This window comes from Chroicocephalus ridibundus, chromosome 2 (assembly GCF_963924245.1).
Source record: "Chroicocephalus ridibundus chromosome 2, bChrRid1.1, whole genome shotgun sequence".
NCBI classification, from domain to species: Eukaryota; Metazoa; Chordata; class Aves; order Charadriiformes; family Laridae; genus Chroicocephalus; species Chroicocephalus ridibundus.
Genome location: NC_086285.1, coordinates 160,281,595 through 160,305,352, shown reverse-complemented (window position 1 = coordinate 160,305,352; position 23,758 = coordinate 160,281,595). Strand labels below are relative to the sequence as shown.

General features: G+C 44.8%; 1 protein-coding gene across 3 annotated transcripts in view; it reads left to right on the top strand.

The window, feature by feature from the left end:
• KCNQ3 (potassium voltage-gated channel subfamily Q member 3) overlaps positions 1–23,758 on the top strand; it is a 215,181-nt gene that overhangs the window by 4,794 nt on the left and 186,629 nt on the right. The gene's annotated exons all lie outside the window — the stretch shown is intronic.

Sequence of the window (23,758 nt, the reverse complement as noted above, 5' to 3'; positions counted from 1 at the left end):
TTTACTTTCATGGGAAAATAAGACTAGGAAAAGGCTTGGGATCAGGTTTTCTTTTTTGTGAAAGCGTGCAATAGTGGCTGCCCTCTGCTGATGTGGTTCACCATGGCATACCTGCCGATGGGAGAGGGAAGCCATGGGGAACACTTGAAAACCCTTCCCTATTTGCCATGCCATCTTATTTCAATACCTTTTAATGCCTGGAATAAAAAGACGAGGCAGAGTCACGCGATCCATCAAACCGTCAGTGTTTCTGGGAAGCACCAGCGAGCACCTCTTGCATGACTGATTGTGGGTGGGTTGTTTGCGGAAAAGAGTGTTGAGGGACTCGGAGAACAGGTTGAAGGTCTGGGGACTTTCCATTATACTCCTCTTTGCCCTTCGGGAGGTGCTCCGTAAGATGTGTTGATCCGTCAGCCTGTGTCAGCCATCTGGGCTGAGATGGGAACATGGTCGGGGTAAGAAGGACAAATATGAATCCTTCCTTGTCCCGTTTGGCACAGACTTGTGTGTCTAAGTGAGTCCCCAGAGCAGCAGAGCAAGCCTGGTCCATTAGCAATTGCCCTTTGCTCATGTGCTCGCCAATACGAGTTCTGTTTTAATTATTTATGCTAATCCATTGTAATGCATGGATAAATATTCTGCAGTATACTTTGTAAAAAATAATGAAGTCTTAGTCATTGGAGACCTCACCGCACACCTCTGCTATTGCATCTCCGTCGAGGCTTGCGGAGTGTGCCCTGGGTCTGTGTGCGGTTTAGTGAGATGCGACTGTATCATCTCAGCTGCTGGGACCAGCTGGCATGGCAGGCTGTGCTCACCAGCTGCTGACACCTGGGGTTTGCTGGTGGGAACGAGAAGGGTCAGCAGAACCTGGGGGAGCCACAGAATGTATAATCTGAGCAGTTTGCCAGCCACAACCATAGCCTCAGAATTGATTCAGCAGCTCGTAGATGCCCAACGCTTGTTTCAGCTCCAGAGCTGAAATGATAGACCTGACACTTTGGTGGGAATAGGTGTGTTTTCACCTACAGTCTCATAACTCTTTGCTAGGGTGTTGGTGCTGACAGCGAGACCCACTCCCATAGTGGGTACCCATGGATCGGGTCGGTCAGCTTGTGCCCTTGGTGTTGCCATGGCTACGCTGCTAACTTGCTGAGTTTTGGTGCTGCTTCATGCCTGTTTGATGGGCTTGCCGGAGCTGCAGGCTCAAGGCTGCCTGGAGCACAGGCATGCAGCTCAGTGTCCCCCCGAAATCCCTGGGGATGCAGGTCCCTGAGTGCCCTCCTGCAAGTGCAATCCGCTGTGCACACCACATGGTGCAGCCTCATCTGGATGGGTGTTGAGATCCACCGTGGCCGGTGATGCATGAGGGAAGGTGCGATGTGTGGGCGAGCATCGGTGATGACAGCGACAGCAAACACTCAGCAGCCAGTCTTTTGATGCCGCCAGCTCAGCCGAGGAATGAGACCCTCAGAAAATAGTCATAGCCCCTGGTGTAATTTCTGTGAAACTGAGCAGTCCCAAATTTCATCATTTTGACCAGAGGTGATACAGCAAAACCATTCCAACAGCCAGAAAATGGTGTTTTTCTTCTCTTTTGAGAAACTTGGTAGTGAAGAGTAGCATCATCTCAGTGCTGCCCCAGCAGTCCTGGAATCAAGTCATAGAATCAAGTCATAGAATCATAGAATCTGTTGGGTTGGAAGGGACCTTCAAAGATCGTCTAGTCCGATGGTCCTTTAATGATAAAGCCCAGGACTAGAGTTATTGCAATATCTGCAGCGCAGCAGCTAGGGGTGGTAGGTAGTCTGGTTGGAGGTACCACTCGGCTTGTAAAAGCCATCTCAGTTTCTTCTCGTGCCTCTCTTTGCTCCTCACAGCAAACATCATCAGATCATCATGGGGCACAGCAGGGTCTGGGCACCTCTGGGTCGGCTGCCAGGTGGAGAGGTCACATGAGTTTTACTTCTTGTTTTAAGCTGAGATGGAGATTGGGGAAACGTTTCAAAAATGAGCAGGGAGAGACCTTCCACACCCATTTCTCTCGTTTTGGTGCAGAATGTAGAAACATTCAAAACAAACCTAATGGAAATAATAGTAACTAAGGACTATGCATATTAACAGCTGGCTTAAAAAATCCTCACATACATATAATGCCAGTTATATACCACTGTGTGCTTGAGTGAACATGAAGGTGCCCCAGCAGTTCCTACTTCTCCCAAACATGACCCCAAAGGCATTTACTCACGGGGCATCTTTCTGTTCTTTCTTTGGGGCTCCTTGTCTTCAAACTTTTCTGGATTAAATCATCTTTATTGATAGCTTTGCCAACATACAAACCTGTGCATGTATGTAGAGCACAGTTCTGTACTTCTTGGTCCTTTCCAGCATTGAGATATATGTGCAAGGTCAGGTGATGGCTTGTATATTCAAGGACAAGGTCTGAATTTGAATATTTTGGATCTAATTTAACAACCGTAAGAAACTTTCTAAACAAAATCAGTCAAGTGAGTGTGAAGATCAGTTATATCTTATTTAGAAACATAATAGATTGGTGACCTTTGATACAGCCAGGCAGCTGGGTGGTTGGGTACTACTATGATCAGCCTTGCATGGTATAAATAAATGATAATGTTTATTCTTGTATTTAATAACGTTATATTCCCTTCTTGTGCATGGAATTTTACAGAAGGAATGAAGGCACGGAGACGTTGCATCTGCTATTGCTTCTGGCAGATACTCTGTTAAATGGGATAACTTAAATATTAATAGCTTTACAAGGAATATGGTCCACAGGAGCCGTTAAGTATATGCTGCCTTCTGTCTTAAGATGATAGTTGGGAAATTTAGCATTTTCTGTGGAGAGAGGGACATGCCCAGGGATATTTAGGTTCCTGGTAACCTACTTTGGAAAAGGGCACTGTGGGAGAACTTTCAGGCTGGAAATCTATAAATTACCTTCTCCAGCCTTAAGTGAGCAAACTACTTAAGAGCATGTTTAACTTGGAGCAAGTGAAAGGTCCCACTGACGTCAGGAGGAACTTATCCAAGGTGACGCAGCCAAAGCAGAAGGGCGTGACTGAGATTTGGTGGAAAGTAGCACTAGGTATCATCATCTTCCTCTGCACAACCAACCTGCTGCTCTACTTGGGCTGTGCGTGATCGTCCTAAGCTACTGTTCTCCACAGGACCCATCACAGGCCTTCATCCCTCCCCTACCTTAATAGCCACCTCTGGTTATAGTCACCAGGATAACACCTTGCCCTCCTTACAGGTGCTGCCTTTTGCTCATTTGTGTGGCTTTTAAAAACCATGCTGAGGTGGAGTTGACTATCTCCATCACTGCTAAATCTCAGTTTGGAGAGATGCTGAGACCCTGACATCCGAAGCATCCAGTGTCTCTCTTGGGGTGGCATATGCTCTCACTCCCTTCTCCTAAATGCATTAATCTTGCTATAGTTTTTCCTGCTTTTTCTAGGTTGCTGGTACGTGGTGGTGGAGCATTACAGGTCCATTGTATGGCAGTGACGGGAGGAATCATAATCCTGCCTGGGTTGGCTGTTGTCTGTCTTCCTTTGACTTTACAGGCTTTATTTCATGCTATGAATGCTTGCACCTTGCTTGTCCTCCCTGTGTTCAGAATTCTTTCTGAGAGCTGTATGGATGCGTTTTGCATTCCTTCGCCAAGCTGTATTAGTTTGTGATTGTCATGTTGACTTTCCAGCGGTGTTGTCTAATCCCAGATGCTTTTCATATTTACTTTCTTCTGTCCTCACTGGTGTTTTGATCACCTTCCAGATTAGTACCTCGTAATTTTGTTAACATTTAATTTAATTCTTTTTGTAGATCATTAAGGAAGCACTTAATAAGACCAGAACTAAGAAAATCCATTCAGCATTTCACTAAATAACAACTTCCCCCTTCCTGCTTAGTACGGTGTCATTTGTTATGGGTTTATTTATAGCTCTGAAGCCAGTTTTTCATTTCATGTAGTTTCTCCCGGTCATGTGAATTAATACCAGAACTAAGATTTTATGAGACATTGCACGTATGTCAAAACACCAAATATTTCCTCATTTCTTTTTGGTAAAACCTGATTGCTGGGATATGTTTATCCATTTAGTTCGGTGATATGCATTTAATTGTTATCTTCCCATCTCAGATCTTCCATGCTTTTGACATGGTAAGTGTTTATCTCCTGTAACAAAATAATTCAATGTTCGTAGTGCCGTCCGCCGCTAGAGTAGATCTAAAGCAACGCTGAAGGCTTAAATGCCCCGATCCACCCAAGTCCTAGTTCTTGTATATTTTATGGGAGCCATTAGATTTGGGTTATACCTAATTTCAGGTGAAGGACAGAGATGTTAATCCTTAACCAGAAGATTTTTTACAGGGCATTCCCCCCTGACTGTAAATAGAGAGTCTAAAATTTTCTGTTTTCAGTAGGGATGGAGGAGAAGCAAGTACAGCTGTTGAGGGACTGATAGTGAAATCCCCGAAGCGCACGGTGGGGAGCTGCCCACCAGGCTCTCAGCAGTGCAGCATCAGCTCTGCTTATCTTTGTTCCCCTCATGCCTCTCCATGCACTGCTCAGAGTGTTTATGAGGAGGGATTACACCCTGAGGAGGGAATGTCAAGAGCAGCTGATTGAAATTGCAGGGGAATTAATTTAGGAAGGTAATTACAAGAACTGGAATTTGCTCTTCTACCTTTGCTAACACTGCTGCTCTTGTGAGACATGCTGGAAGAATTTCAATGCACGCAACTGGTTGAAGCTCCCTGATCAGACCACACACATCATCTGTGCAGTGACACCAGATGGACAGGGTCACTGCTCAGGACCATCCTCGCACTGCAGATATGGCAGCAGTTTTTCTTATGCCTAGAGTAGTCATTAACTGTCTCTAGACTAATTGGCAGAGCCGTGCTGGGGATGTTCCCGAGTAGCGGCACGCACTGGCCAGTAACACAACATTGCTGGATGACCTCTGCCATGGTTTTAGTCTCAGACAGCTGAGTGACTGGGCACAGACCAGGTGTTGCCACAGACCTGGGACCACTCCCCGTAGGAGTCTGCATGTGGCTCCCTGCTTTGGAGGCAAGTGAGGTCAGTGGTATGGGCACTGGTCACACCAGCTGCCCTCGCGGACAGAGAGCAGGACCGAGCATCTTTGGATGACATAGACATAATTGTTATACGTGAGATCTTGCCACTTTGAGGATATCCTCCTGTGTCTATGCAAAAAAGGCACTTTGCTTTGGGATAAGGCCTTTGACTTAGATAAAACCCCAAGAAATTTTGTCCCATTGAAATAATATTTCACCCTATGTGTGCATCCAATAACACGCTTTATTTTCTATACCCTTTCCTTTTCTGTTCATGGGACTTTACCAAGGCTTCTGCCTTCTCTGTTCCAACATTCCTTGTGCGGATCAAACTCCTGTGGAAGTTCAAATACTTCACCCCCACATCTTGACATATTAACAAAAAAATGGTTTTTGTGGTACTAAGCCAGGAGGAAGAGCCCACTGATCCTTCATTACCAAATTTCTTATCATTTTTGTAATACACACAAGAAGATATTGCTAGTTGCGTTGGTGCTGATATTTGGACATTTCTCCTGATTTTGTCTCACTTGTTATTGTAGATGTTGCTCCATTACCATGTCAGGTCCTGGGTGCAATGACACTGCACAGAGGTGGGGTCTAGCAGATGCATACTCGTAGCAGTTTCAGAATATGGCATTATTGCATAGTACATTCTAAAATACGCTATTCTCTTCAGTGCTAAATTACTTAAAGCAACTGTATTTGTTTCCCTGCTTTTCATCAGGGCTTGAGAGGCTGTCTCTCAACCTTCACAATGAGATCCATCCATCTGGCGCCTTATCTGAGGTAGCTGTCTGGACTCCTTTTATAGCTGCTGAAAAAAACCAGGAAATAGAAATTTCTGGAGTGCAATTAATCTCATCCTAAAGGTGATTCTAAAATAGGTGAGATTAATCACCTTTTGCAGTGCCTGAAAATTTCCACTGACTACAAAGGAGAACTCGGGTGACTAACTTGGATTTGGATATTTACACCAAAAACTCTTGAGGGATGGGAAACTTTTTGCCTGAGAGGCAGGACTCAAAGCCACATTAAGGTAACGAAATTTAGATGTATTAATGTATGGGTCTATGCGTGCAATAGGCATTTAAGTTCTCTTTATAGTCAGTAGAGATCTAGTCAATACAGTCAATAGATTTTACGGTGCAATTCATCCAACCAGATATAGGGGTCTGATTTACATGGAAATAAATCACAGCTTCAGCTCCACTGAGCAACCCTCCATTGTCTGTAGCAGGACCGAGGTGACCTGATCTCTGGTAAATGACTGCAGTACAAGCCATTTTCAGAGAGTCGAGTATTTCCTCTAAAGGCGAGAGGAATACGAGTCTTACTGTTACATCGGCTCTTATTGATATTAGGCTCAACATAAAATTTTACTTCCCTTTCCTCAAGAGCTGTACATATGTGGCTGCCTATTAGCACAGGCTGTGACAGGCCTACAGTCATCCCTGACATTAGGCCAAAGAAAAATATGGTGGTGTAGTTGATGTCCTCAGTTTTATCATCCTATTTATGCTGCTGATCTCAGTAGCTTTAAGAGTTTTCCCTCGTTGGGAGTCTTGAGCTTACCTTTCCACCTTTCCTTGGTTCTCAGGTCTGTCTCCCTGAGCCCTCCCATAAATGTCCTCTTGATTTATAATCATAGTTGAAGTTGATCTTGAGGTCATACTCAAACTCAGACATAACTACATCTTGTACTGAGCTTCACATCTAAAAACTGTGATTGACTCGGTTCTCCCTGCGTCTTCTTGTGGCCATTCGTGATTTCCCTGGGCACAGGAGTTACTGCAGTGGGAGTTTGCCGGCAGCAGTCGTGCTTCTTCCTATTCCTGAATTTCTGTCCATTTACATTGCTCCCCTTGTCTCCACCACTCAAAATTATCTCTCCAAATCAACAAACAGACAGCACAGCTTTCTACAAGGTGTCTTTTAAAGACCAGAAACCACTTTGTGAGTGGCTTGGACATTGTCCTTTTGAAGCCTGTAACAAATGTAGAAGGTCAATTTGAATGGCCTGGGTTGAATGAAGGTGATTGTGGGGGACATTCAGCTTAGACTGTTTTCATGTACTATAGTTTTCTCTGTAAAGCTGGAGACTTTGTAGATATGTATGCACCGTTCAGTATTTTGGAGGACATATTCACTTCCGCACACCAGCTGAATCAGGAAACTAGCATAATTGAACCTAATACTGAAATCATCAGAGAGCTGTACAAAATTTGAACGCGTGAAAATGCCCTGTCATAAGGAAGTGGTTTTGGGTGGTGGCGTATTCCTTTAACAGCTGCTAGTTTGTGTTTTGCTTGTTTTTGCAGAAATACTGAGCCAGCAACCTCTTTTAGCCATGTCAGTGCAAATGTAAAGTAAATCTATTAAAGTTAGAACAATTGGATTTGGCTTCTGCACCACAAGCTCGCTCTGGACCCACTACAAAATCTTTTAGTTTTTCTACTGATATTCTGCTACTGCCAGAGGCCAAAGTCAAGGTCCTGCACCTCTGGTGAGATACTTCTGTGCCACCACAAACTTGCCCTCCCACCTTGAGGAATGGGGGAAATAGGAGAGATGGAGATCCCCTTGCAAGACAGCAAGTGAGCACCAGCCCGTCCCAGAGGTGCCAGTGCTCACACCATGGTGTTTGTGGACTGTTTCCTTCACTTTGGGAGCTGGCTTGTACAAGCATGGGGTCTTTCCTCCTCTCCTTGCTCTCCAAAGTGGAGAGCGGTTTTTTTCCTCCCTCATAAATGCAGTTATTTAGTTAACAAATACAGTGCAGATCAGCTGGGGAAGTTGGGCAAGCAAAGCACGGTCTGCCCACTTCTTGGTGTGGGTCCTCTCTGCTGTTGGGGCTGCAGGAGGGAGTTGACAATTGCAATCATAAAACTGTTTAGTTTGGAAGGGTTTAGAGGTCTCCAGTCCAATCTGCAGAGCAGGGCTAACTTCAAAGTCAAATCAGGTTGTTCAGGGCTGTGTCCAGTTCAGTTTTGTGCATCTCCAAGGTTTGAACTACTTTATATTGTGAGGCGTGATAGATTTTGTTGCACTTCACGGAATATGTTGTTTATACATTTTTCATAATGGGCAGACTTCTGGGCCTGGAGTCATGGAGACTCTTCTTCCTCCCCACTCCGTTCAATCCTGGATATACATGGACAGAAACGAGATGTAACATCTGGACAGAAGTTGGGCAGGTGAGCCCACAGTGGAGGAAACAAGGCTCATATTAACCACAAAGCAAGCTGCTTGACAAAAGGCTAACTAGCACCAGTGTTGCCTGTGTTTGGAGTACGGACACTGGGAAATGCTAGGGATAATCTTTAGTGTAGTCAGTAGAGTTCATTGAAAATAGGAAACCTTTCCCAATGACTTCTCAATTTTTTACTGATGTTGTAATTTGACATTTCCACCAATTTTTCAACATTCAGAAGAACCATTCAGTGTCCAGTAATTTATCCCTGCTCTGCAACTCCTCCTGACTTTCCCATCTCTGGATCCCAGCACTGGATCATCCAGCTCTGCTTTGTGGGTGACCCCTCAACCTTTCATACTTCATGTCACTATGACAGTCATTCAGCGCGATTTAAATTCAGTTGGCCTAAGCACTGATAGCAGGTTGATGGAGCAAACATGACAATTTGTTTCTTACCCAGATATAGCTGTATTTACTTTTTGGTCTTTTTTATCCTTTTTTTTTAAACTTCCTGGACTTTGGCATTGAGTTCACACCTCTGTCAGGATTAAAATTGTGCCTCTAATTCTCTCAGAGTAGGGATTCAATAGGAATCACTTTGTCCATATGGTGTTAGGTAGTTTAGGTGCAGGAATTATCTCTGACTCACCTTGTGTTTCATCACCATTAGTGTTTCTTTTTTGGTTGCACAGCTCCTGATGTTGAATTTGGCATCCGGTGGTAAGGTGCTCCCGCTGGACCAGCCTGTGGCTTTGGGCACGGCCCGAAGTTAGAGTCCCTGCGCAAACAGTGTCGCTGTAGGAGAAGTTCTTAGAGTTGTTGTGATTCAGACCCACGCACTTCTGAGTCACTGCTCCCGATCACTCTTTGCTCTAGGGGTGATGGTGGTGTTAGGGAAAGAGTGATTTATTGATGACCTGCGTAGGTGACAGATTTCTTGCGGTGACTCAGCTGTTCTCTCCAGAAAGAAGGAACATGAAGTGGAGGTGGACACCCATCTCTCTTCCCAGAAAGGGTAGAAACTAAGCCCCTTAAGTTTATCCAAATTCCTGGGTTTAGTGGTAGGAGGAAGATGTTTGGGAGCACCACATACAGGCTACTCCAAGATCTGCATGCTGCTTCATACACAGCCTGAACCATACCTGCAGCTGTTGCTGCCGGAGTCGAGATGATAATACGAGGTCCTGGTTTGCAGCTCCATTTGCTGCCAGTGATGTTAACCAAGAAAAATAAAGGATGTGAGCTCCTGGTGCAACAACAAATGGACAGCAGCTTTCTCTAGTGAGCGAGCAGGTGGGCAGGACTGAACGCTGTGTCTTACTGCCTGAATCACCACCTTCCCCAGGAAATGCGGTGAGAACACAACATTGCTGTCGGAGACCAAAGCAGGACATTATCACCTCCAAAGCAACATTTTGCTGGAGGCCATCGAAAAACTCTTCTGTTGTAGAGCCATGTCTTACAGTTTTCTGGAAACAGTAACTCTAAAGAAAACGTTATTAGGATGAGTGAAGAAAAGAGATTTTGGGCAGATGGAAATGTGTCAGTGCTCGTCTTCATTGGCAGTGCTTGTTTTCACTTATTCTACCATGAGTTAATTTCCAAGCAACTTGAAGTAGATAATGTGTTTATAAGTGTTAATCTCAGTGCTCCATCAGTGTTTGTTCCAGGCTATGAAGACTCGGAGTTTCTGTTAGAGTAGAGGGCTTTTTAATTGCATAAATGATGATATAGCAATGGTTGGAAGACGCTGCAAGATAAATTCAGGCTATAGATAAGGTATTCCAGATATCTGCTGGAAGAATTTGCACAAGAAATTATCAATTTTCCGCTTGTCATTTTTAAACCAAACTTGGAGGATTTTGCAAAAGGCAGCCGCAGGCTGTAGCTTAGCTGCAAAATATGGGCTTAAATCAATAATTCTGTGTATTCTTGGCTGGTGATGAAGCAGGACTTCAACTTATAACCAGGAATATGTTGGGTTTGTGGTTTGTTTTTTATTTAAATTTAGCAACAGATAAGCAAACGAGATGAAGTAACTCAGGAAAAAGAGATTCAGTTGTTTCTTAACTGGATTGTTAACGTCATAATGTTATATGCATTATTATTATAATAATAACATAAGTATTAGCAGTAATAGTAATTGGGCTGGGATTCTTAGGACTAAATGTAGGTGCTTTCCCTGTAAATGTCGAAATATGGCCAAGTCATTTCAATCTCCTCAGTAGCCAGTATAGACAACTGCTATAGGAGTATTGGTAACTGTTCAACTCATCCTGAAGTTAAGTGGTGACACTAATAAATCACATCCTGATTACCGGAGATGATACCAAAAAAAAAAAAAGATATCCCTTGACTATAATGGGATCTTCAATACATGGCTTAGATGTAGACACCTACATTACAAACACTAACTTTAAGTGAGATGAATCTTATCCTAATTGCATTGTTGAAGGCCTTGCGGGGATAATAACTTTACAAAGTACTCTGGACAGGAGGTTAAAACAGAGCCATCCTTTTTGGCCTTGAGATAACTGCCCCGAATATTAAAATCTCATGCTGTCTTAAGTCTGGAGTACCTTTCACAGAGCAGGTAAATACATGAATGAAGATCACCAAATTTTTGCAGTGTTGGATTCTGATTCAGTCTTGTTGCTAAATCTTGTTGTGGTGCCTCTTAGGTTCACCTTGTGCTCCTGTGGGACTCTGCTGATGTCCCCCAGGCTCCCTGTGGATGCAGAAACAAAAGCTCATGTAGCATAGCTTTGCAGGACTGGGGTCAGAAATTGTTGCTGGTTCCTCTGGACAACATAGTCCCTACATTGGTAGCCAAATGATAAGTGCCAAAATTTAGGTTTTGGCGTTTGTTTTGTTTTGTTTTTTTGTCTGGAAAGCTCCCCAAGTCAATGTTATCCTCTCCAGAGCACAAATATCTAGCTGTATCTCTGAGTTATTTAAAAACGTAATTACAATATGGTCATTTCTTCAGAGCTGTCAGCTCTGTTGAAGAGTGGGATGTAATTTTTGGGTGTCCATGCAGTCTCTTTGTCACTGATCCTGCAAGGAGAACAGATGGACCTGTCTGGTTTCTGCCTTGTCCAGAGGGAAAAAAGAATGGTTTTCAGCCCACTTAGTTAAAAAAAAAAAAAGAAAGGGAGGCGGGAAATAAGCCATAAAGCCAATTTTTTTTTAGAGTAAGGTAAGAGTAGCAATGGTGCACGGAAGAAGCCAGCAGCTGTGAATGCAGTGCCAGTGGCCAGTGATAAACCAGCAGCCAAGCTGGAGAAGGAGGCAAGGGAGATGTTGGAAATAAAGCTGCGAAAGGGAGAAGGAAGAGGAGTAACTGTGCTGTGAAAGGTAAAACAGAAGGAAGAGAGGAATTATGGCTACTCTTGTAGGTGAACATATTAGGAGCTACTTGATGAAGGTGCTGCTTGTATGAAGAAAACAACTTAATTGCCCTCCTGGCGCTTTGGCGCCTGTTTCAGGCAAGTTGCCTGTTTTCCTCTAATTGCAAAGTGTCTTCAGTGTAAAACCTGTTGTTGCTGTTGGCCTACATGAGAGACCCTGTGTGCTCTGGGTGGACTGAGGACAAGCCCAAGACCTGGTCAGTGGTGAGGCATCTTAGCCAGGTAGTAGTGGAAAATAGCTGTTTGATGCTTGAGCTGTTCCTGCTCTGAAGGCAGCCAGGGGACCGTGATTTCTGAGGTGTATCCATCTTCTTCGTACATGTCACCGTTGTCATCTGCACGTGGCAGCACAGAGCTATGAGTTACATGTTGGCACCTGAACAGCAGGAGAGGAAGTTAAACTTCATTATTTTAGTGCAGGGCTCAGCCCTTAGAGCTGAAATCCATCGACAATGTGCTTTGTGGCAATTTGGGGCTGATCCTGGGGCAGTGAACATCCTGCTGTCTCCTACACCCTCATGTCTTAGCTGCAAAACCTGAAGAGGGTCTAAAGAATAAAGAGGGAGACTAAAGGAGCAACATATTCAAGGCATGTTAAATGTAACTTAAGTGGAAAAAAAGAGGAATAGCTTTGTCTGCTCTTGAGCTATAGAATCATAGAATCATAGAATTGTCTAGGTTGGAAAGGACCTTTCAGATCATCAAGTCCAACCATCAACCTAACTCTGACAAAACCACCAGTGAACCATGTCCCTCAGCACCACGTCTACCCGTCTTTGAAATACCTCCAGGGATGGGGACTCAACCACTTCCCTGGGCAGCCTGTTCCAATGCTTGATGTCTCTTTCTGTGAAGAAATTTTTCCTAATATCCATCCTAAACCTTCCCTGACACAACTTGAGGCTGTTTCCTCTCATCGTATCTCTTGTTATGTGGGAGAAGAGACCAACCCCCACCTCTGCACCCTCCTTTCAGGTTGTTGTAGAGAGCGATAAGGTCTCCCCTCAGCCTCCTTTTCTCCAGGCTGAACAACCCCAGCTCCCTCAGCTGCTCCTCATAAGACTTGTTCTCCAGAGCCCTCACCAGCTTTGTTGCTCTTCTCTGGACCCACTCCAGCACCTCAGTGTCTTTCTTGTAGTGAGTGGCCCAAAACTGGACACAGGACTTGAGGTGGTGCCTCACCGGTGCAAAGTACAGGGGGACGATCACTTCCCTAGTCCTGCTGGTCACCCTATTACTGATACAGGCCAGGATGCTGTTGGCCTTCTTGGCCACCTGGGCACACTGCTGGCTCATACTCATCCGGCAGTCAGCCAACGCCCCCAGGTCCAGTGAGACTTGAGGCGGTTTAAACTGCTTAAACACTCTTAGAGGCAGTCTCTCTGTTACCTCAAATAACAACCACGCAGGAGTAGCTATAAAGAGAAAGGAAGTTTGGAGCTTTAACCCCCTTCTCCCTGATGCTGGAGCCCTGGGCTTCAGTGGTGCAGCCCTGGAGAGACAGCGTCTGCCGCCGTTCCTGCGTGGGAAAGAAGCCCCATGCCGAACCAGGCCTGAACACGTGTCTGCTGTAGACATTGCTGGTTGAAATGCCTACCTTTGAGGGGGTTTCCTTTGCCAGCTGGATTGTAGTTCTTCAGGCTGGTACTTTGTGGTCAGGTTTTCCAGATTTTCTTTGTAACAATGAAGCAAAAATTCTACTGTTTTCTTTCTTTTTTTTTGTTTGTTTGTTTGCTTGCTTGTTTGTTTGTTTAATAAATGGAAGCTGTGTCTGCCATGATGCCTCCTGGCTCCACAAGCTGGGGATTAAGAGAAACGACAATAAACCTAAGAGTTTGCAGCCCTGTGAATAGCACGTAAGTGAGGTGATGATTTTAGCCGTTCTCTCTGTTCTCGTGGCCTGACAGCACCTCTCTTCAATAAGTTCCTTCACTTCGGTGACTCATGTAATGCCTTACCCTGCAACATGGTATCAAGGTGCAAGACCTTTTGTAATTCTCTGTTTATGGTTTTATATCATCTACAGGACGTTCTCTGCGGGTTGGTGGTTTGTTTCTTTTTGTTTTGTTTTTTTTTGTTCTTTTTTTTTTTTTTTTTTTTTAGGATTAGGCAAAGGATAGTCACTGGCCCGATTCTTAGTCAGAAAATCTAGCATAAAATCAGTTGGAGTTTTTTTTAGTTGCGAGATTAATCTTCCTGTCATGGCACCCTTTTTAAGCCCCCAAATCATTTTTAGTGGAGATGAGATAAGGTAATTATTAGCAGTGTGCAGTCATGTGATAAGCTGAAATGAGGTGAATGTGAGGGCAAAGGCCATGGCTGACACACGTATGAACGGGTGTTTGAAATGACATAGGGCCACACAGTCACTGCAGCTCGTATTCTTATTTGGATGCAGTAAGTGCCTTTGTACTAACTCAGTAATTATTTATAATGTATTTATACATTCTATAGAAGCACCTTCAGGGAGAAGCAGAGATGAAAGCTCTTTGGGCTATGCATCCTTCTACCTCCCAGAGTACCCCGGGTTCCTTCCAGCACTTTTAGGTCCCATCACATTCCATCCATAAAACCTCCAACCTTTTCCTGAGAAGCTGATGAGATGCGGACACACCGGAGCTCCTCAGCGAGATGCAGCCTACCCTGCCCAGCTGTGACTTTTGTGCTGCGCACTGCCCGTACATAGCAAAGAGGATCCTTGCCCCAAGATGTGTCCACGTTTGTACACAGGACAAAGAAAATGAATCATAGAATCACAGAATGTTTAGAGTTAGAAGGGATCTTAAAGACCATCCAGTTCCACCCCCCCTGCCATGGGCAGGGACACCTCCCACTAGACCAGGTTGCTCAAAGCCCCATCCAGCCTGGCCTTGAACACCTCCAGGGATGGGGCATCCACAACTTGTCTGGGGAAACTGTTCCAGTGTCTCACCACCCTCACAGTAAAGAATTTCTTCCTAATATCTATTCTAAATCTACCCTCTTCCAGTTTAAAACCTTTACCCCTTGTCGTACCACTACACTCCCTGACAAAGAGTCCCTCCCCATCTTTCCTGTAGGTCTCCTTTAAGTACTGAAAGGCAGCCATAAGGACTACCCAGAGCCTTCTCTTCTCCAGCCTGTCCTCGTAGCAGAGGTGTTCCAGCCCTCTGATCATCTTCATGGCCTCCTCTGGACCCATTCCAACATGTCCTTGTCCTTCTTATGTTGGGGGCCCCAGAGCTGGACACGGTACTCCAGGTGGGGTCTCACCAGAGCAGAGCAGAGGGGCAGAATCACCTCCCTTGACCTGCTGGCCACGCTTCTTTCGATGCAGCCCACAATACGGTTGGCTTTCTGGGTCATGAGCGCACATTGCCAGCTCATGTTGAGCTTCTCTTCAACCAATACCCCCAAGTCCTTCTCCTCAGGGCTGCTCTCAATCCATTCTCCACCCAGCCTGTATTTGTGCTTGGAATTGCCCTGACCCACGTGCAGGAGCTTGCATTTGGCCTTGTTAAGGCTTGTTATGACTACAATTACCAGCTGGGGCAGGTATAACTTAAGAAGAAAACAGTTATGATTACTGTAATAATCAGTAGTCTCAGTGCTCCAGAATTATTAGTGTTTTGCATGCGTGGCACAGAGACAAGCCTCTTGCAAGGGAAGACTGGAAGGAGCGTAGTGCTGGATTTGCTGATTCTCACAGACTGCTCCTTGCTTGCGCAGGGGCCAGAGAGTGAAAAGGAGAGCGTGAAAAAAGTGGGCTAGTAAGTAGGAGAAGTCGGTGTCGCTGGTGGAAAAGAGTGTTGTCACTCCAGGAATAGCAATGGTTCAACAGTAGTAAATGTTCTCTGAAAACTGGTGTTTCAGCCCTTCATGGTGTGTTCTGGGAAGACATTGGGAATTAAAGGACCACAGGAGAGACTGTTTCCTCTAACTGACCTTGAAACGATATGCAAAAGCCATCCCCAAAGCTGACATCCTCACTGGCGGCGTCTTTGGTTATGCCACAGATTAAATTGCTTGCTTAGGCTACCTCTGCTTTGTCCCAGGTCCGGAGAGGGTGGACTCCAAGCCCAGGTGGGGCTCATGGTAGCAAAAGGTGTAGAAAGATAAACTGTTGCTGATCGTGCTATTTTCACTCCCAGGCAGAGAAGACAAACCAACTAAAGGCTGTCATGTTTCAGGGTTGCTAGTTCAGCTTCTTTTATTATCAATTCAGCTCACCAGCGATGAAGGAGCTACTGGCTTCCGGACTTGGAGATTATTTTGCTCATAGTGCTGGAGAGAGTGAAGTTAAAGGGATGGTATATATTCAAAAACATATATTGGTTTATGGCTGGTGTCTCATATGTGGTCATGGCACTGGCTTCTACACAGCTGCTGATACACAGCACGTGATGGGATGGAGTATTTGCACCTAATACACCTGTTTGCCAGGGACAGTTGGGTTTGTGTTTCTGACTGGTCTGGAGGTCCCGTCCATCTGCATTCTCCAGCCATGCTTTTCAGCCACATCTCGCTCACATTCATATGCAAGTTCCAGGTGGATTAATCAGATTTGTTTAATTCACTTAACTGAAGTCTGCTGTTCCCTTGTGTTTCCCTGGGTGTACTGACATGAGGGGACTGGAGAATTTAAGAAATGCAGCCGATGTGCATCCACTGCCCCTGCCTGTGCTCTGTTTCATCTCTGCCCTTCCTGAATTGCAGTGGCTCATCTTTGATGGAAGTGCAGAGGATTTAGGAAGTAGAGAATCATGTAACATGATTCTTCCTTTTCTGGGCCACCGTGAGCTGATGAGCATTTCATGGCAGCTGCTGCCGCATGTTGGGAGATGTATGGGCTAAATCCTATGCACAAATCTCAAGATGGGCTGTGATCCTTCTGATGGCAAGTCCTCAGCTCATGTACGTTGTTTGTGTTGTTGATTCATGCAGTTGGGGCTGCGGTTGGCTTTGTTTCTGGCAACTCTGTAAAGCAAAGCCTGTTTTTGTATGTCTGGGTCCCATATGTGGTGGTGCTGCATGCAGGCGGTGTGGGCAGTATGTGCACAGGTGCTGGATCGCACCTGCCTGTCTCGCTCCCGCAGGCAGCAGTCCTCATCTTCGCAGCAAGCGGGTCTTGTTGGGAGGTGTCTGCTGTAACTGGGGAGGAAGCCTACAGTGAGGAGGGGTGGGCCAGAAGGGCTGGCAAGGGAAGGCAGTGGATTGGTTTTGTAATTTCAATGGCCAAAACTTGTTACAGTGGAATGACACTGATAATTGGGGTATGGAAGGTCAATGGCTGAACTTTGCTAATTTATCAGTAATTAGGGGAGTGGGAGCAAGCAAGGAAAATGAAAATCCAGTTCATCAGAAGTAGGACTTTAATTAAAAATGTTTGTGTTGCAGCAGCAGCAAGAACCTAGTTACAGTCTGTGATCTCACTGGGCTTAAAGCTGTTCAAACTCCGAGTAACAAACAGGTCTTTGCTCAAAAGACCTTTCAATTTCAGTGTAATAGAGGAATTAAAGGCGCATCCAGAGGAAGAGGGGTGAAACAAGAACCGCTGGCAGTACTCCCGGTTTGCCCTCAGTATAAGCTGTTAATAATGTTGTATATGCCACAGGAATGGATAATTTGAAGAAAGGCTATTAGAAAAGTCAGCAAGGTGGCTTCATGCATCTTTGCATCTTCCAGCTTGTGCCAGAGCAACTAATGCACTTGGGGTGTGTGCAATAAAAATCCGACACGTGATCAGTAAAAGCTGGCACAGATCTGGGAGAAATTGCTATTCCCAGAAAAAGGCAAGAGAACGCGCAGGAGGAGTCATGACTCAGAGGTACGTTTCTCAGTCAAGGTGGTCTCCTACCATTTGGGCCGTGCTCCAGCATCAGCGTTGAAGCCCAGCCCTTAATGGCAGAGCTTTCCTAAGGGCAGCGTGCTCTGCTTTGCGAAACATAGTGGGGCACCTCTGCTCAGCGTCTGCTCCTCAGTCTTAGCCGTGAAATACAGGGAGATCCTGGATGACCCTTGCTTGCTTCAATAGCGTACAAATTAGCGCTTTCTGCTGTAAGATGTTTGTTGTGTCTCGGGGCGGGGGGGGGGGGAAGAAAAAAAAAGTCCCAGTACCTCTCTCTTGATTCAGCTGCAGATGGTTTTTCCAGAAGGATCCTTGTCTAGTCTGTTAACGCATTGGAGGTTATCATTGACACCATGAATGGAAGGAAAAATGAGTTAGCAGCTCTAAATAGCATGTTGAAGGGGTCTCAGAAGAAACAGTGGTGTTTCCATGTGTCATAAGCTGAGCTGGGAGTTGGCTGGATCTTCTGGTGAAGATGAAGTGAGCTAAGAAATGAAGTTGCTGTGGAGGCCTGTACTGCATAGGTGCCAAAACCATGTTTCTGGCAAAGCCATAAGACATTCTGCCTGTCAGCATCTGTCAGTGCTGTGTCCTTTGGCTTTGCAGTCTGACTGCCACAGGGAGGAGCAGAGGTTGGAGATCAGAATTATCAGTGTGCAACTGATTTTAGAAATGCCAATATGGCACATCACTGCTTACAAGTTTATTTAAATCTCTGGCTAGAAGCTTGCTGGTTGTGGAGGAATGAATAAAGAGAACTTGTTCTGGAGACAACAGTTGAAAAACATTAAAAGTGAGCTGGATAAAATGTCTTTTGGATTTCCATCATTTCTTGTAGTAGTTAGCTATTAAAAAACCCCAAACAACTTGCTCCAAAAAAACCCCAAAAGGCTTCCAAGGTACAGAAAGCTTTTATGCCACACTTCTGACTTGGCAAACTGAAAGGTACCAGGAGAACCTGCTCAGTGTATCTACATATGGCTTTAGCTTGGAAGTGTAACCATTTTAAATCACAGAATCATAGAATTGCTTAGGTTGGAAGGGACCTTTCAGATCGAGTCCAACCACCAACCTAACTCTGACAAAACCATCACTAAACCATATCTCTGAGCACTATGTCTAGCCGTCTTTTAAATGTCACCATTGATTTCACAAATCACGCTGTTGGCGCTGAACAATGTGGCTGAATAACACACATATTATAAAAAAGAAAAATATGGTTGTTTTTTTTTTTTGTTTTGTTTCATTTTGGTGTGTTAAGGCAATGCCATTAAAGCAGCCATTATCCTCCACTACTAAACACAATGTAGGTAAAAGTTTCCAGGACTATAGTACAATGCTAATATCACAAAATCACAGAATGGTAGCCTTGGAAGGGACCTCTGGAGATCATCTAGTCCAACCCCCCTGCCAGAGCAGGGTCACCCAGAGCAGGTTGCACAGGAACGCGTCCAAGTGGGTTTTGAATGTCTCCAGAGACGGAGACTCCACCACCTCTCTGGGCAGCCTGTGCCAGTGCTCTGCCACCCTCAAAGGAAAGAAGTTCCTCCTCATGTTGAGGTGGAACTTCCTATGCTCAAGTTTGTGCCCATTACCTCTTGTCCTGTTGCCGGGAACCACTGGAAAGAGCCTGGTCCCATCCTCCTGACACCCACCCTTTAAGTATTTATAAGCGTTGATAAGATCCCCCCTCAGGCATCTTCTTTCCAGACTGAAGAGACCCAAGTCCCTCAGCCTTTCTTCATAAGAGAGGTGTTCCAGTCCCCTAATCATCTTGGTAGCCCTGCATCACCATGGTTCGTAACTCAAACTTATTCCCTGGTGTGCAGTGAAGTTGTACCGGCACTGCCAGTGACAGAAACAGGGGCACCCCTGTAAACTCACAGACCTGCAAGGCACAGACTCAGCCCTGTCCGTCTCAGACAGGAGAAGTGTTTGCAGGTTGTCATCTCCCCTTAGACGCGTCTTTTAATCACCTCCAGCTGTTCATATGACCTTATTCCGGTCACCTCTCGGGCCCCTATCTGACTGTGGTGTGGGTGCAGGAGATACGATGGCTGAGCCAAAGCAGGGGCATGGTCGCCCTGGGCAGTGCTACAGCCATGGACCACCTGGCTGTGGCTCCTGTGCCCGCAACCCCACCTGCCTGCCGCGGGCCTCTGCTGCAACCCCAGGTACTGCTTCCTCACGAGCTTCTTCTGTTTGACAGGATGGTTAATTTAATGACATTGTTGCCATGGCACGAAGAGCTGAATGAGTGGTTAAGAGAACAGTGAGGATTTGCTAGCTGTTGCCACTGTAGGTGATGTAAGCCTCCAATGCAAAGAATATTTTACCCAGAATTTTTATTTTCTGCTTAAAGCTGTCAGTGCTTTTTCAAACATATTGTTTTCTATCAATCGGTTTTTTCTGGATATAAAGTGTTCTTGGGCATGAGGTATTTCCTTTGGGGGGGATCTTTCCTTGTTGTTGTAGACGGCATAAATCCTTTGATAGACGAGCACCTAAATTCAATGTAAGGTAGAATATCGTTAGCAAAAGAGGTTGATAATCCAAATTTGCTAGACTACCTGGGGAACAGCAGTGAGTAAAAAATGTGGTTACCAGAAAGAGGGAGAGGAGAGCACGTAATGGAGCACATATCCTTCACTGTTGTGAACTGAGTGATTACTAGGCAGGTAGAGGCTGGAAACAATTGACTGTAATTGGCCTGTTGGGATTTTAATAAAACCTTTAAAGCAATTAAAATGCTTTTATTGAAAACAGGTTTGGGCATCTTTTCTAAGGAGGTCTTGACTGTAACTGCTGTTTTAAATGCTAATTACGGTTTTGTGAAAAGTCTCTTCGCAGCAAGCGATATCGGTGTGGTGTCTCTGCAGCCCGGGCTGGATCCGCGGCAGAGGGGCGATCTGGTGGAGTCGGCCCCGTGCCTGTGAGATGGCTGCCCTTTGCAGCACATGGTTCCTCTGGGGTTTCATCTTGTCCATGCCCGTGTCCACGTCCATGTTCTTCTTGAAATTCAGACAGCCCAGGAACGATTTGTAAGCCCCTCCTGCAGACTCCTTGGGGTACCCACAGCGTGCGGAGATGCAAGGGATCCGTGGGTATGCCGTGTCATGTGAGGGAGGACTATTTATAGCCAGGAAAGCTGAAAAGGTAGGTATTGAAAATAAGCAGATTATATAAAGATCAGTCAAATATTCCAGTTTTCCTCCGTGTTATAAAACAGCCTTCGTTAAAATAGAAAAACACGGTCTTGAAAATATATCCATATTGTGCTGGTGGTGTCTGTATTTTAGTATTTGGAGAAAGCACAGGGATTAGTTTCATAACACAACAAATTAGTTTCATAGCTGTTGTTGCTAGCGCCGATTTAGGAGTTAGAAGTTGCAAAGCCATTTCCAAACAAATTTTTCTTTTGTATGTGCTCCTGATTAGAAAAAAAAAAAAAAATCCCTTTAGACCTATAGTGTCTCTATTTTATCACCATTAGGCATACGCACTTTAAAAGGAATTTCAACACGTTTACTGAATTTTGAATTACAGTTGACCTGTCTGTCTTTTAAAAAATGTCTCTTAGTGGTGCTGACTCCCAGTTTTAGTACAGATCCCAGGGTACTTGCAGTGTTTCTTGCAGTCCGAACCACAAGGGCCCTTTTGTGATAATTATAGCAGCTTTTTACATATATGCTAATCTTCTTTATTTATTCTTTTTGCCTTCGAAAGGTTTACATTTCCAAGCAGTCACAGAGATGTACGTATAAGCTTTCTAAGACACAAACCTGGGAAATGAATACGTCCAGCTCTCTCAAATATGTATTTTTTTTAAAAAAAGAAACTTTGATAAAAAAGAAATCATAATCTTCTCATTCCTCCTGGGGACTCAATTCTGATTTTGCCTGTGAAGGGCTGCTGCTATTGTATCTTTCCAGAAGAGCAAAAGTGCAGGAGTTTTCTGAAACAGAACAGGTTCATAGTCTAAAAAAAATGGTGTGGGTGAGATGATGAGGGCAGAAGGAGAAATAGCTGATGGAGTTAAGTGGAAAAAGTGACAAGTCTGTTCGGCAGATACTGTGTAAGACAGTATCCCGTTTACTTGTGTGATATTACAGGAGCACCTGGCAGGCGTCCTGGCGAGTGAGGGCTGCAGTGGGCTGCGCCTTGCAGAGCCACGGGGTAAAATTGGATCCTTCCCTCACGCCCTCAGAAAGCTCTGCCTTCATGTGGACATCAGGAGAGACTTTGTAGCTCTCAGACTCCCTTGGCAAGCTAATGACAAAGATATTGGGATGCAGGAGATTTTAATTTGTTTCTCTGAAAAGAAGCAGCCAGCAACGTAAGAATCCAGGACAGGAAGGAAATCTTTGCAGGGCTTGAGTTCTGTCCTCTGCTATCTGAGGCAGGAACATAATGTGATCTTTTCCTTAAATGAATAAAGTCTTTGTGAAAGCTAATTAGAGGCTGTCCGTACCGGACTCGGAACAGGACTGCAGTGCAGTACTGGACTGGCACTAGTTTTGAATGATGAGCTCAGGTGTCAGTAGCAGCTGAGAATGGAGCTCTACAGGGGCTGCAAAGGAGGCTGAGACGGAAGCAAAAAGGCTGAAATACTCAGCAAATTAACCTGAACTGAGGTCCGTGCTTCTGTAGCCAGGCAGTTCCCAAGAGCGAACAGTGTACAGAGAGCCTGGGCACATCTGCACATCACTGCCGGGTACACGGATCCCACTGGTTTGCTCCCACGGCTGCTATTTGAAGGCTGTTCAAGGCTTTTGCTATTTTAGTGGCTCAAAACCTTTCAATTCCATATCTATATTTATGCACAGTCTGTGTATATTCATTTCTGTCTTTTGCCAATGCTGGTTTTCAGTTCAAACAGCTCTTCTGCTTCCCCCATTCCTCACTTTCCCAGCGTAATTAAAGGGAGCAGTCATCTTCTATCTTAACAGCTTACTGAAAAGATAACATTTGTGGATCTAAGAGGAAAAGACCCCAAATCCAACCTTGTGACTTTCTTTGGACCTCTCTGCAATTTTTGCCACCTTGTTCTATAATATATGAACCAAAAGTTAACTCAGACAGACTCTTACTGTCTTTTGATTTATTGACATCAGTGTTTTTAAGTCCTCGATGAGGACCAAGCTTCTAATTTTCCCAGGGACTGCATAGGCACACAGCGTAAGAACTCTCCTCCCACCTGCCCAGTCTATGATTCTAACAAATGAGAGAGAAAACAGAAATATGGGGCATGAAAGACCTTGTTAATGGATGTACTCGCTCCTCATAAAGGTTTCTTGAAAACGGTTAGTTAAATTTAAACTTGGGTTCTTTTTTTTTTTTCCCCATATGATTTATTATAGGAAAAGTAATATAGGCAGGAAGAGTGCCTAAAAATATACAGATTGCTTTTTTTCCTTACTTTATACCTTAGGATATTGGAAATGTCAGAGCTAATCTTTGCTCCTCTGGAGGAGGCTCTGCCATGTGTTGGAGCCCAACTGCCGGAAACTCCATCCAGCTCTGTTAACCGAGTTCTGGGAAGCAGAGCCAGTGGCAATAAAGTGACACCTCACCTGCATCTCCAGTAAAGCCTACAGGTCTTGGTTCACCTGCTTTACAAAAGCAGACTACAACGCTCATGACCTCCCTCTCCCTTGAGGTGGTGGCAGTGAGTGCCTCTCTGATTAGCAGTTCCCTATGAACTCCTTATGAATTCCCATAATTTCTCCTATGAATTCCCATAATTGCCATTATGAACACCTTCAAACTGTTTGAAGATGCTCCAGGTATAATTCTGGTGATGTTTTGCACTTTGCTTAATGAATTTCTTCTAACGTCTCCTCTTTAGATACTTCTATCCTTGATTCATAGAATCACAGAATGTGTTGGGTTGGAAGGGACCATTAAAGGTCATCTAGTCCAACCCCCCTGCAGTCAGCAGGGACATCTTTAACTAGATCAGGTTGCTCAGAGCCTCATCAAGCCTGGCCTTGAATGTCTCCGGGGATGGGGCCTCCACCACTTCTCTGGGCGACTTGTTCCAGTGTCTCACCACCCTCATTCCATCTTTTCCATTTTACTTAGAACAGATTATTATTTCCTTTAAGTGATAACCTTAATGGAACAAGTTCACTTTTTAAAAAATTTAACTTCCCATCTGAAGGATTCAATGGATGGTGTTGTTCAGTGAAGCTAAGCCCCAGCTTTAGGAAGGGATCA